This window comes from Lactuca serriola, chromosome 3 (genome assembly GCF_051521515.1).
Source record: "Lactuca serriola cultivar US96UC23 chromosome 3, Lser_US96UC23_V15, whole genome shotgun sequence".
Taxonomy (NCBI): Eukaryota; Viridiplantae; Streptophyta; class Magnoliopsida; order Asterales; family Asteraceae; genus Lactuca; species Lactuca serriola.
The window spans coordinates 212,991,741-213,001,546 of record NC_136410.1 but is presented as its reverse complement, the minus strand read 5'-3'; the positions used below and the strand labels follow the sequence as shown (position 1 = coordinate 213,001,546).

At 36.5% G+C, this 9,806-nt stretch overlaps 1 long non-coding RNA gene across 2 annotated transcripts; it reads left to right on the top strand.

Annotated features, from left to right (window-relative positions):
* The first annotated feature begins 4,098 nt into the window (after positions 1 to 4,098).
* LOC145094795 (uncharacterized) lies at positions 4,099 to 8,954 on the top strand. 2 transcript variants are annotated; one of them, XR_013703566.1, is made up of 11 exons: positions 4,099 to 4,465; positions 4,773 to 4,877; positions 5,246 to 5,298; positions 5,376 to 5,742; positions 5,824 to 6,007; positions 6,094 to 6,513; positions 6,592 to 7,417; positions 8,003 to 8,127; positions 8,226 to 8,548; positions 8,642 to 8,725; positions 8,847 to 8,954. It is a non-coding gene; the product is annotated as an uncharacterized LOC145094795 (long non-coding RNA). The 2 variants fall into 2 exon arrangements; XR_013703565.1 differs by having other exon boundaries at positions 4,773 to 5,298.
* Positions 8,955 to 9,806: the final 852 nt, after the last annotated feature.

Genomic DNA, 9,806 nt, shown 5'->3' with positions numbered 1-9,806 from the left:
ACGACGGAGAAGATTATTCAAATTCGTGAACGATTGAAAACCTCCAGAGACCGACAGAAAAGCTACGCAAATAAACGTAGGAACCCGTTGGAATTCCAGGTGGGTGACTATGTTCTATTGAAGGTTTCACCCTGGAAGGGCTTGATACACTTTGGAAAGCGTGGAAAGCTAAATCCAAGGTACATTGGGCCTTTTGAGATTCTCGCAAGAATCGGCCCTATAGCTTACAAACTTAGCTTACCGCGTGAACTCAGTAATGTACATTCTACCTTCCACGTATCGAACTTGAAAAAGTGTCTGTCCGACGAGACTCTTGTTATTCCACTCGATGAGATCGAGATCAACAAGAGCCTCAACTTCGTGGAGGAACTAGTAGAGATCATGGACCGAGAGGTCAAGCAAACGAAACAAAGCCGCATCCCGATTGTGAAGGTTCGCTGGGACGCCAAGCGGGGACCGGAATTCACATGGGAACGCGAGGATCAAATGAAATTGAAATATCCTCATCTATTCGCTTAGTTACCTGTAAATACTTTATTTGCTTAGACTTTAATTTCGGGACGAAATTCCCTTTAATGGGGGGATGATGTGATAACCCGAAATTTTCATTCGGTCAAACCCTAAAAGTCAAGCACTTCATATTATAAGTCAATTTCATTTCTATTTGTTTTTAAGAAATTTAAAGTTCGTTTGACTATTATAAAAATTATTCTTTAAACGAACGGGTGAAAGGATGTGCCGTCTCGAGTCTTGAAATTTCAAAACCACGAATACCACGTAGCTTAGAAGTTCACGGCCAAACATTTATGTTTGGGCCGTAAATTACCCCAAAAATCGTAAACTCATGCTTAAGCATGAGTTTACTCCCCAAAACACTTCACTTCTCATTTCCACTCACAAGAACAACTCCCAAACACTCTCAACTATCATCCCGGTTTTCGCCCGATTTCCTGAAAACATAAGTATTTCTTGACTTGATTAGTTGATATATCATAACAACTAGTGATTATACATCTTTTCATCCATCCATTTTTGTGTTTTGAATAGATTTCCAAAACACCAAGAACACCATGAACACACACTAGTGTTCTTGGGCCCTTAGCACCTTTTCATGCTTCTAACTAGTAAGTACTCTCACCCTAGTGTATTATAAAGCTTATTACCTTGCTAAACATCAAGAAATCACCCCAAGAACACCAAGAGTAAGGTGTTCACGGCCCAAGAAGTTCTTGGACCGTGAACCCCAATCAAGAGTGCCAAAGTGTGCTTTAACTCTTCATAAGCCTTGGACACTAGCCTAGATTCATTCCTAGTTAAGTTAGGGACTAGAAAACATCAAAATACCATAATCCTTAAGGGTTTACAGCAGCAAACCCAAAAGGAAATGGACTTAGGGCTGTGAACTCCTCAAATGAGGGAAATGGTGCCCGTCCAAAGACTTAACCATCAAGTAGAAATGCTTCTTAGGGTCTTGTAAAGCCTCAAAACATCAAATGGTCATGGAATTATGAGCTTACGGCCATAAACCCATGAGTTTACGACCGTAAACTCATTTTTTGAGGACCTTAGGGCCGTGAACTCCCTTAGGGGGTTTTCCTTGAACCCTACACCCATTAGCCATACCCTACAACACTTGGATGCAACCCTTGTGATCTTTAACACTTGAAACAAAGTGTTTTCATGTTCTAGAGTGTCCCAACTTAATTTATTAGTTATAAGTTGACTAATTAGTTATATATATGTTTATTATATGATAACTAGGCTCGCGTGTGTGTACAAGTCTCCATTTGTCACCTAGCACCGTATCCGACACTTCAATCCAATCCACTCGCTGCAAGTGAGTTCATACCCCTTAATCAATGGTTTAAATGTTTTTAAATGCTTTTATGGGGGGGGGGGGGGGCGGGAATACAAGTTGAATACTTATAGTTTATATATCAATCACATGTGATTAATAACTACAAAACCAGTGATTTTCTTACTGTTCAAACTGTTTATCAAACTGTTTTACAAGCTCTTTTAATTATCAAATACTTTTACTTAAGCTCTTTTATACTTATTATCAAACGCATGCCTATGTATGTATAGTTATATAAGTAATGTTTAAAAGGCTTAGGAAGGCCAACTCGCTTTATCTCCTTTTCCTCGTTGGGATGTAGCTGTAAGGGCATCGGTTATCCATCCGAAGGTCGTCTAAATATTACTTATATATTATGTATACATATATAGACATAAAGGTTCTTCCAATCAATTGAATACTCTTGGGTAGCAAGGGTATACTTCCATGTTCATACGTACCAGTTACATTACTAGTAAGCTACCATAGGGGTAGCACAGGAAGATACAAATACTATTACTAGAACAATGAAACATAAAATGAGTCAGTTCATTCATGAGTCAGTACAAGTAGCACATACAGTACATTACTATACATGCTAGATAGAGAGATAACATACATTACAGCTAGCACACGCAGAACATTACAGTACTTACAGGCTAGACAGAGAAAGAGTACACTTACAGTTAGCACATTTATCACATGTACATTTATGCAGTTATGTGAACCATTAAGCTGGTCATGGTACTTCCTGCCATGACCGTTTTTTTATCCCGAATCTCCTTAATTGGGGAGCATATGAGTTTGCATATAGATCTATACTAGATTGACTATCCTACACCTTGTTGCTCGCTATAGTGGGACTTGCAAGTCTATAGGTGCCAAATGTCATTTCTTACGGCGTCTTACATCATCGTTTTACTAGAGTCTGTAGTAGGATACAGGTCGATCACATGTTACTTTGGACACCTTTTGTTTTAAGGTAGTTAGTACAGCGGTAGTCACTTATTACAAATACTACGGTACTATGATATTTTCCCATAACATTCACTTCGTGAATATTCACACGATGCACGGTAATGTAAAAACTATATTTTTGGTAAATGATAGTCAGAATTTAGAAAACACACACTCTAACAAGAGACACACGCACAGACACTAGATGCCTTGGAAGAAGGCTACAGTTTGTAGGAAACATAGGGTTTTCTAGGAGAGTTCAAACATTTTACAAAACATTGTACAAAACATCTTACGAGACATCTTATAAATGTTTTCATACAAACACAGACATTAATATACTTATGATCTCACCAGCTTTAAGCTGATACTCGCTTTCAAAATAAGTTGTATTCTCAGGTCACCAATAGACAGGTACAGGTGCCAGGCTTTTGAGAAGATGGAGTTCGTTCAAGACCCGTCTTTTATTTTGATATGTATATTTTGGTGTCTATATAACTTGACAGAACACACATGTATGAAATTATATTATGAATGCAATGGATGATGTTGTTGCTTGTTTACTACTATTCATTGTTGTGATACTGTACATGACGTCCTCCGCCCCAGAACGTTTCCGCCGTTCATGGTTTTGGGGTGTGACAGGTACTGACCTACCCTTCAGTCCTAAGGACCGCCGTCAGGAAAACTAATCCCTATTATACACATAACATATAATGCAGATAAAACTCATGACCAAAGCACGTAACCAGACTAAGATAATTATCACAAAGACAATCAACTTCTAAATACCCCTCTTTGGTGGGCTGGCATTGTGACCTTAGACCCACCCCTACTGGAAGGTAACTCACCTCGTACGAGTAGCTGCTGATAATCTGTGCGGGAAACCTCTGTCTGCTGCTGCTCCGGAAATCCTCCAGCTATAATCCCCACAAAACACTCAGTCAGAATCTGATATCTACTCTTAGGGTAAAACGACTATTTTACCCCCAACCAAGTCCATGTTAAAGTCACACTACTGGAAAAAAGCCCTTTAATGACGCGCAAACAATGACGCTCGCTGATAGAAGACACGCATTTGTGCGTGCCGTAAAAAATAATGTCAGTTTTGCAAAATTTAAAGGATAGAGGGCACGCATTTGTACGTGCCCTAGAAATAGTGTCCAAAAAAAAAATTAAAAACACGGAAGGCACCTATCATAAAAAAGCGCGTCGTCTAAAACTGTCGCTTTATATTTTTTCTTTAGGAAAGCGTGTTCTCTTAGGGGGAAATGAAATACCAAAAAATTAAACAGCCCGCCGATGCCTCTCCATCTTCTTCTTCTAAAATCCTCTACCAAAAAGCCCTAATAATCCTTTAAGCAGTTCTCTCTCTCTCTCCCTCAAAAAAAAAAAACGTATTGATCATCACCATTTCGCATCTAAATCACCTACCGCCTTCTCCTCCATCTACAATGGCCTCACCACGTTCTCCACCACCACCATTAACCCTAGCCGTCACATATTCTCCCTAATTTAAACAAATGGCGCTCAATCAACTGAATTGCAAAGAATAAACACACACTTCGCAAATGAGTTGCTCATTCTTCGGTGTTTTTCATGATCTGAAATCTTTTCCTTCTCCTCCGATTGATGGATTGACGTTCTAGTCCCCGACGGTAGTACTACCAGGTCATATACGCTACTATGTCTCCATTAATTCTCCTTCATTTCCTCTTAACTTTGTATTTGTATTTGTATATATTTATATTTATATAATTAAAAAAGAGGTCTTCGATTTCATTGTGGTTTTTTTTCCCGATCCCTACGACAATTCGGTAATTCCTGCTTGTGTGTTTTGCTTTTTTTATCTCATCAACTGCCAAAAATAGGGAATATTGCCTTACTCAATCCCTGCACAAAAACGCAGAGAGTATGATCAATATTCTGCACTTTAAATTGAAATTAATTTATTGATATATCCTTACTTTTCTTCTAGTTGATACATAAATGGCTTCAATTTCTTCTGGTCCTTGTACATCAGAAGATATTTTTAAAGATTATAGCGGTCGTCATGGCGGGATAGTTCGTGCTTTGATTCATGGTAATTCCATTTGTAACCCTAACCATAGTTTTAACCCCCAAAAACTTCCGATTTTCACTTGCTAGTTTCTAACCATATTTTTTCATTTATTTTTCTCAAATGTCGACGAATTCTATGGCATTTGTGATCCACTTTCCCTTTTGAATAGTTCGACACATCATTTTTTTCTTACTAGATTTTAAATTGCTTTAACACACACATACAAACAGATATAGAATCATTTTTTATTTATTTATGCTCACACTAATGTCATTGCAATGAATAAGAGTGCACATTTGCTTCTATTCTTTGAGGTGGATTTTTCCAATTCAGTTGATAATTCCAGGGATATTTCTAAAGGTGTCAATTTGGCTATGTTGTTCCTGTAGTAATTGATGTTTCAGTTCAACGATACACTAAGTTAGTCCGATTGTACTCAACAGTAAGTTTACTTTACTGTTTACCCATGTTAATTTAGTTCCACTTGTAATGGGTTTCTAACTATTTTTCTCTAAAAAGATTCATAAAATGCTAGGTCATACTCACAAATGCAACAACAATGCCATTTGAATTCAAATTCGATATCCCATTTGGTGTATCTCCCAAGATTCTGGACCCTGTATGTCATCCTATTCGTTGTTGTGTGTCTGTGCATGATGTGTGTTGGCCTTCTGCTGGGACTGGGAGGGTAAACAAGGGATCAAATTTATATATTATCATGATGCTAATATTGATGACAAGATAGAGAACCAGGATCAGTCAAATAAGAGGTGTATTCACCTAATTACATTAAGTAATCAGTCAAATAGTGAAAAATTGTTTACCAGTTGAAGTATCTGTCATGATTGAGAGTGGTGGAGTTTCACATAGCATGCTGCTTTCAGAGGTTGGTATCTCTATCTTCCACATTTTCTTTATGTCCGTATAATTTATTTCATCATGAGTTTTACTTTTCTAACATCTGCAGGTTGAAACTTCTTTTTATCATATTGATTCTTCTCATGATCTTTTGTTAACTTTTGATATACACGGGTTTAGAGCTTCTGTTCTCAAGTTCTCACGTGCATAAAAGTTCATTGAAATTGCTAAATTTAGTGGAACAAAGTTTTCTTCTTCAAAATCCATTAACTTCACTACTGACATTTCTAAAGGTTTTTTCCTCGTCTTCCTCTCTCTTTCTTTCTCTCTCTCTCTCTCTCATACACACACTCACAAAACCTGGTGTGTTTTTGTGTAGGTCCATTATATGTGACAATGGAAAAGGTGATGGATGCATTCTCTGGGGCTCGTGAAATCTGCATATTTGTTCTGACCCTAATATTGCTTCGAGTGAGATCATGGTCAGAGTTAGTCGATCCCACTCTGAATCTGATGTGGCAAGTACCTCAAACTACATGTGGTCTAGTCAATTCTTCCTTGTCCAACCAACTAGTTCAACTACAGTCCTTGTCCCCCGATCATCAACCAATTCCTCGTCTATAATATCTGTTGCATCTAGTGCTATTTGTGGAAGAACAAGGATTATCAATTTTCAGCCTAGATATCTTATTAGTAATGCATGCAGTAAGGACTTTTGTTTTAGGCAGAAAGGGTCTGACTTTATATACCATTTGAAGGTGGGACAACACTCCCATATTCATTGGACAGACATAACAAGGTACAGTGTTTGTAACTTTTTCTTACCACAGTTCGTTCACATGCTTATATAATAATAAGTAGTAGTTACATAAAACAGGGAATCACTGGTTTCTACTCGTTTTGATGAGCCTGGATGGCAGTGGTCAGGGTGTTTCTTTCCAGAACATTTAGGTGATACACAATTGAAAATGCGAAACTATGTTACTGGTGATGTAAGTGTTAAAATAGTTCAGAGTTGATTTGGTCTATGCATGTTTTTATTTGTTTCCTTAGCTGTTATTAGAAGTGAATAAGTCAAGGCCATGTGGCTTAGTGCCCCTAGTTTTAAGCTAGAATCAATTGCTATTTTTTTGTTAAGTTTTGATTTAAATAGTCAGGCAGTGTACGAGGTGATTGTATCCCTCCTTTCTTTTCCCAGTTTATGAATAAGTAAAGTGTAACTTTTCTGCCGCTGTGCATTGCTTTCTTGTCCCATTTTCTTTATCTTTTACCCACTGTGATACTCAATATCTTGTCCCCTGTTGTCTTATTTTCTGCGAAAAGTCACTAATACCCCTGTCAAGGCCAACAGTAAGTATGGTTCGTGTAGAGGTTCAAAATGCTGACGATGCAATCAAAGATGACAAGATTGTTGGGAATCCATATAGAGATTCTGGGACCAATTTGATTCTTTTATCTGATGATGATACGAGATTTATGCCTTATACGATTGATAATTTCTCAAATGAGGTTTCTTACTTCCTGCATATTCTTGATTTCTTAATTTCCCTGTGTTTTGATTAATGATTCAATTTTGTTGACATGTTGCAGAGACTACATATTTATTAAAAAAATGTGAAGCTTTTGAGACTGTTATACATTCCTACACATCTTGCCCTTATGCATGGGATGAACCTTCTTACCCACATCGTCTAACTGTTGAGGTATGCATTCCATTTACCAATCATATGTTGTAATTATTGATAAATATATATATATATATATATATATATATATATATATATATATATATATATATATAAAAATTTTTTTTTTGAAAAATTAGTAATGACCAATAGCACTTCTTTTCTTTTTAGGTTGCTGCTGTTGCCTGTTACAAGTTTTAATTTCTAATTTCAATTATTCAATTGATTTAGATGTAGGCAACAACGAAAAAAATTGTATATCAATTAAATGTTGAGGGTGTTCATGGAAAAATTATTATAGATATTTGTACTTTAAATTTTCTGTACTTATTTATCTGTTTTTACTGCCTCCTCACAGTGGTAACCATCAATGATTAGCTTGCTCCACGTGATTCTGAGTGGATGGTTCATGTTCATTGCTTCTTATGTATTTCTGTTAGTCTAATTACTTTCCGCTTATATCCTAAAGATGCCTCCCCATTATCATGTTTCTATATGATTGAGATTGGGTTATGAGTAAATTGTTGTATTTCAGATGAAAACATTCCTATTTATCACCTTATTCCTTTTGTAAGTGCTACATTTTTTTTCCATGTCATACAGGTTCTCAGCATCATTGATTCCAGTTATCATCTCTTTGATGATATAAAAATCCCATGGGTTTCATAAGGAGTGTTGGAGTTGGCATCAAAGATTTCCTCTCAGTTCCAGCCAGAAGCTTTATGAAGGTAATATCATCACATCACATTTATAACATGTTGCTACTTTTGCAGCATTTGAAACATAAGTATTATTAAGAAATAAGTACTACTTTTGGCTTTTGCAGAGTCCAGCAGGACTCATCACAGGTATGACACATGGAATCACTAGTCTTCTTAGTAATACAGCAAGACTCGGAGGAAGTTGCTTGCAAATGTGGAGACTCAAATCGAGCAAGTCAAAAATAATATTGATATGAAAAGAGATGAAATGAGAACATAACTTTTTGATCATTTAAGCCCAGATGAAAAGACTCTCGTTTCATGTTTTTCTATAAAAAGTTGTTTTTCTAGTAGTGGGAGAGTTCCTTCATGGAGGTGTAGTTCTTGATTGCTGCTTTCATGATTACACCTCTGGTTTTAGTGCTAGTGCAGATAACACTGTCACAAGGTATGACTAAATGATATACATATACTTTCTTGGATTATTGACTTATTTTTTTCTTGAGTAAGTTTCAAGCTACATTCCTTTTACATCTCTTAGGCTTGTTTTTTTACAACGAAAGGGAGGATCTTTTGGGACGCCATGATGCCCCTGTTCGCTGTATCGAGTACTCTTATGCAACAGGTTAGTGTCATTCATTTCCTCATTTGTTTTCATTTTGTTAATATCATCATGCATTCATACTTTCATTTCCTTCTATTACATCGTTGTGTTTTCAATTCTTTTTCTTGTTGGTGGTTTTTAGGGCAAGTGATTACAGGGAGTTGGGACAAAACTTTGAAGTGTTGGGACCCATGTGGTGGAGGTGCACATGAGAACATTGTTCCAAGACCACAAAATATGAACATTTAACATTTAGCATATATATATATATATATATATATATATATATATAAACATTAAATATTTGTTGTTTTTTCAAGTTTTTGGCAGATATACAAGTTGATGACGAGAACATTGTTCCAAGACCTTCAGTGAGTTATGATGATGTCCCTTAATAGCAATGTAGTATTATGTTATATAGTTAGGGATGATTATTTGTATTTGACATGTTAGTGCAATGAATTATCTTTCTTATTTATAGTATTTTATTTTGTATTTTGTATGACATTAACTTTTGTGCAATGGATTGTATTTTTTGTATTTTCTATTATGAGACATGAAATGCAAATTTAATTTGAAAATTAGTAAATCTAAAAATAATTTAAAAAAAAAAAATAAAATAAAAATTACGATATGCACAAATGTGTGTCATCTTCATTTATTACATGGCCTTTCTTGACAGCGGCTTTAATGATACGCGCTGCGTGTCATAAATGCGTGTCGTATCTCTTTATGACAGGGCCTTCCTTGACGCGCATTTGCGCGTCATCTGAGCATTTTACGACGCCCAATGAGCGTCGTAAAAGGCTGTTTTTGTAGTAGTGTCAACTTCCAGTTGACCCTATTCGCCGAGTTGGGCCGTCAAATCGTCGAGTCCCTTCCCTTTACTCGCGCTTATCTATGACTCGACTCGTCGAGTTTGGCAACCAGTCGATGAGTTCCCATCTTTACTGTGACAACCCGATATTTCAAGACGATATGTTGGGACGCAAGTCAAATTTAGGTCAAAATTTAACTTTCCTAAAATCTTATTTGGGTTAAATAAAGTTGTAGTGGTCGAAACAAGGATTCCGAAGATATAAAGAATGCCGAAATCCGAGTC